Below are 5,110 nucleotides of genomic sequence, written 5' to 3'. Positions count from 1 at the left end.
ATATCCGGATAGTTGAAGTCCCCCATCACCACCAAATCTTGGGCTTTATCATCTCCATTAGACATACGAGGGCAGAAATCTGAAATGATTTGCAATGGCCTGTCTCTGAGATGGGACTGGAATTCACAAATTTCTAGCTCCTACTTCTGTCCTCAGCCTGCTGCCCTCACCATCGCTGTATCAGAACAAAGAGCCTGGGAATGTTAACACAAGTAGGGGCCTGGTTTTTAGCACCCTCACAGAAGAACAGAACTTGGAGGAAAGTTGCAGCTGTTGTGTTCTAAATCTGTGATAACCTATCAGCTATACATCCTAAAATGGCAAAATTAAAAGACTACAACAGAGGGGAGCAGTCTAACTTGTGCAGAAGGCCAGCACAAGTCTCACTGCAATCCTCAGCATGGGGCATTTGGGCTGTGATTCTAGTGCAGAGGGTTGGAGAGGATTTAGTTAAGTCTTCCCTGGACCTACAAAGCTGCTGTCTAAAAACAACTTTGATCCTCAGCGGCTGTAAATTGTCTTAGGTGCTTGAGGATCCGTCCCCTTATTTATATATAGGGAGTTCTCACAGGTGGAGGTAGAAGGCATGCTCTTCTCTGTACTACTGAGGTATTTCCTGGATACAAGAGCTTCCTCATTCTGACTATGATCTTTACAGACCCCCAGGCTGAAAGACCTACTCCAAGCTATTATTACCTTAAGTCCTATGAGCCCTAGTCATGGACTAGGACCCCAAAGGGCTGTACACACAGAGAACAAAAAGCTAGTCCTAGACTCCCTTTGTGATCTTGGGCAAGTCACTTTACCTCTTTATGCCTCAGTGACCTCCTCTTTAAAATGAGGATGATAATTTACCCCATAAGACTGTTGTGATGCTTAACAAGTTGGGGTTTATAAAGGGCTAATCAGTAGTATATGATCTTGGATTCCCTTGTGTGTATAGAGAAGGGGCAGGGAAGGTGTCTTTGTATTGTTCATTTACAGTAGACATGATCCATAGTTTTGTGGGGATGGGACCTCTGTATTTATTTTGCAAAGAAATGAAATCAAAGTTCCAGTTGTGTTCTGTGTATCAACTCTATCTGCACCCAAATATGATTGGGGTTTGAAGACACAAACAGCTAAAAAGTGTTACTGTAAAGGATGTTACAAAAATCCTTTCTTTCTTCACAGTTACCATGTTATGTGGTCAAATGCAGTCGCTGTCATTTAAAGTGTCACTATCTACCAAAAGAGTGTGGTACCTGTTGGTAAATGTTATTTAACCTGGCCCCAGTTATGGGTACTGACCACTTTTTGAAAAGCTGGCTCTTAGATTTTAAGGATTCTTTCAGTTTTAACTATTTAAAGCATTGTTCGTTTAAAAAAATCTGTAAAAAAAAATAAAGCAAGACATCAGTCAGGATTATTTTATATCCTACACCAGGGGTCGGCAACCTTTGAGAAGGGGTGTGCCAGGTCTTCAGTAATTTAAGGTTTCCTGTGCCAAAATAAATTTTACATTTACGAGGCCCCCGACAGAACCCCAGACTGGCAGCGGGCTGAGCGGGGCCAGCGACAGGGACCCCGGCTGGCAGGGGCCGGAGGATGGAACCCCAGACCGGCAGCGGGCTGAGTGGCTCAGCACGCTGCCGGTCTGGGGTTCTGTCTGCCACCCACGATGCCGGTCTGGGGTTCTGTCCTCCGGCCCTTACCAGCCGGGGTCCCAGCCGCTGGCCCCGCTCAGCCACTGCCGGCCCGGGGTTCCGTCCATTCAGGCTGGCAGCGGGCTGAGCGGGGCCTGGACCTCGGCTGGCAAGGGGCTGGCGGCCAGAACCCTACACCGGCAGCTGGCTGAGCAGGGCCAGTGGACGGAACCCCAGACTGCCGGCGGGCTGAGCAGCCCAGGATTCGATTCACCCAGGCAGGCAGGGGGCTGAGCAGGGCCGGCGGCCGGGACCCCGGCTGGCAGCAGCGTGCCAGTAAAAATGAGCTCGCATGCACCCTTTGGCACGCGTGCCGTAGGTTGCCGACCCCTGTTCTACACACTTGCTATGCTGAAAGGTTAGGCACTAACAGTTCAGAAAATGTAGCCCACTGCAAATATAAGAGATTAAAATCTTTTAGGGACTAATGTAAGAAATTTGGTGTGTAAGGAAGGGCAAGGTTTTATTTTCATTGTGATCAAGACTGGAATTGTTTAATAGTATTAGGGTCCATATTTAGCAAGAAAATTTGGATTCTAAAACTTAGAAGTCGGTCTGCTTCAAGGTCTGTATGCATACACAGGCCAAACTTTTTATCATCTACTCAACATAATATTAGTCTGTTCTGGAGCTTCAAACAGATGAAGTTTTCTCCCTTACAGTCAGCAGTGAAGTTCCTTTGAAATATTTTCAGCTCCTTAGGTGTAAAACAAATTTCACAAAATCAGCTTGCTAGAAAGGATTTGTGAGTAATCCACTTTTCATTCATCCTAAATCTTTACTCACAAAGAACAGACTGTTGTAACGCCGTGTTTGAGCTATTGCTGACTACGTAATGCCTGTTGCGTTTAATTCCAACATTCAGCATGTAAACAATATCTAATATTCACACACACGTTTGTTAACCCCCTGCTTTTCCAAGTACTTTGATCTGCCTTGCATATGAAAGTCACAACATCAAACCAAATTTTCTTCACTATATAGTTTATTCCTTCCCCTGTGGGTAGCATGTACCAGCTATGAGACCATGGATGTGGATGCATTACTGAGGCAAAGCATGTCCTTCATACACACATACAAATTCCATTGATTTCATTGAGACTTACATGTGTATCTGAAGGCAGACTTTAGCTGTCTACTAACCACTTTCCTTTAGATTCCTTTCACATTAATTTACTAGAAACATTCATCTTTATTCATAGTAAGGCAAACTGCATCAATTAATATAACACAAAGGTTGACAAAGCAATACCAATATTGCTAATACAGTAAAAATTGCATGTCATTCCAGCAGTGAAGCAAGTGATGTCCTTGTCTCTTTTGATTCATGTACTTCTCCCTGCTATATAGCACAAGCTAGAATTTTAAGAACAAAAGGCTGGGAATTTAAAATTACAGATGAAACTTCAAAAAATGTGTGTTTTAAACTATACCTTTGCCAGCTGAGGGCTTGAATTTGAGGTTGATTAGGAGAAAAGTATCTGGGAAAAAATGGAGCAGAACAGATGTTATTTGCTATTCAGCCTAGGAGCAAAACATAGGTTATATGCCTGTGTTTGTCTTGAACACAGATGTTTTGCATGCAGATATGGTTGTGAATGGGGGTTTCTTATCTGTGCATCTGACACATACATATGTTTAGAGAGCAAGCTATTCCTATGCCCTAATTGGATCTTTACAAGTTTGAATCACATTCTGCCTCTCAGATCCAGGACTAGCTCCCTAGCTAGTTTCTTACAGGTACTATCCACTGTCATTAGCATTCTGTGACAAAGAGCAAACCTCTAGCTCAGTGGTTCCCAAACTTGTTCCGCCGCTTGTTCGGGGAAAGCCTCTGGTGGGCCGGGCCAGTTTGTTTACCTGCCGCGTCTGCAGGTTCAGCAGATCGCGGCTCCCAGTGGCTGCGGTTCGCTGCTCCAGGCCAATGGGAGCTGCTGGAAGCAGCGCGGACCGAGGGATGTACTGGCCGCCGCTTCCAGCAGACGCGACAGGTAAACAAACCGGCCCGGCCCGCCAGAGGCTTTCCCTGCACAAGTGGCCGAACAAGTTTGGGAACCACTGCTCTAGCTGAACAATATATTTGGCATCATTTCTTATACCGTTTGTCCTGGTTGTAATCACACCTTGCATATGGATTAGCAGTAACAAAGACCATCTGGGGAATTCAGCCTAACGTTGATACCTGGAAAGATACTGGGAACAAATTATTAAACAATCAGTTTGTAAACCCTAGAGGATTATAGGGTTATAAGGAATAGCCAGCATAGACTTGTCAAGAACAAATCATGGCAGACCAACCTATTTTCCTTCTATAACAGAATTACTGATCTAATGGATGAGGAGCAGTAGACAAGATAGATCTTGGTTTTAGATACAGTCCCACATGACATTCTCATAAGCAAAATTGGGGAAATGCAGCCTAGATTAAATTATTATAAGCTGGTTGCACAAGCAGAACTGTTGAAAGACCACACTCAAAGACTAGTTATCAATAATTCACTGTCAAACTGGGCGGACATCTCTAGTGGGGTCCTGCAGGGGTCGGTCCTGTTCATTACTATCTTTGATAATAGAGTGGAGAGTATGCTTAAAAATATACAGATGACACCAACCTGGGAGCAATTACTAGCACTTTGGAGGACAGGATTAATATTCAAAAGGACCTTGACAAATTGGAGAATTGGTCTGAATTCAGCAAGATGATATTCAATAAAAACAAGTGCAAAGTATTTCACTTAGGAAGGAAAAAATCAAATGCACAACTACAAAATGGGAAATAACTGGCTATCAATACTGCAGTAAAAGTGGATGAAAAATTGAGTATGAGTCAACAATGTGATATAGTTGCAAAAAAGGCAAATATCATTCTGGGGTGTGTTAACAGACTTGTTGTATGTAAACAGGAGGTGATGGTCCTGTTCCACTCAGCAGTGGTGAGACCTCAGCTCGAGTACTGTGTCCAATTCTGGCCACCATTCTTTAGAAAAGATGTGGGAAAACTGGAGGGCATCCAGAGGAGAGCAACAAAGGTGATGAAAGGTTTAGAAAACCTGACCTGTGAGGAAAGGCTACAAAAACTGGTCATGTTTAGGCCTGAGAAACTAAGACGGTCTTTAAATGTGTTAAGGGCTGTTATAAAGAGAGCTGATCAATTGTTCTCCATGGCCAGTGAAAGTAGGACAAGAAGTAACAGGCTTAATGTGCAGCAAGGGAGCTCTAGGTTAGCTATTAAGAAAAGCTTTCTAAATATAAAGGGTAGGTAAGCACTGGAATAGGCTTCCAAGGGAGGTTGTAGAATCCCCATTATTGGAGGTTTTTAAGAACAGACCGGACAGACACCTGTCCGGGATTGTCTAGTTTACGTGATCCTGTAGGCTGGCATAGATGACTTCTTTGGGCCCTTTCCAGCCCTACATTTTGGTTAT

This window comes from Terrapene carolina, unplaced genomic scaffold (genome assembly GCF_002925995.2).
Source record: "Terrapene carolina triunguis isolate 2854851 unplaced genomic scaffold, T_m_triunguis-2.0 Scaffold120, whole genome shotgun sequence".
Classification (NCBI taxonomy): Eukaryota; Metazoa; Chordata; order Testudines; family Emydidae; genus Terrapene; species Terrapene triunguis.
The sequence above is the reverse complement of the archived record's forward strand: the minus strand, read 5'-3'. Positions refer to the sequence as shown.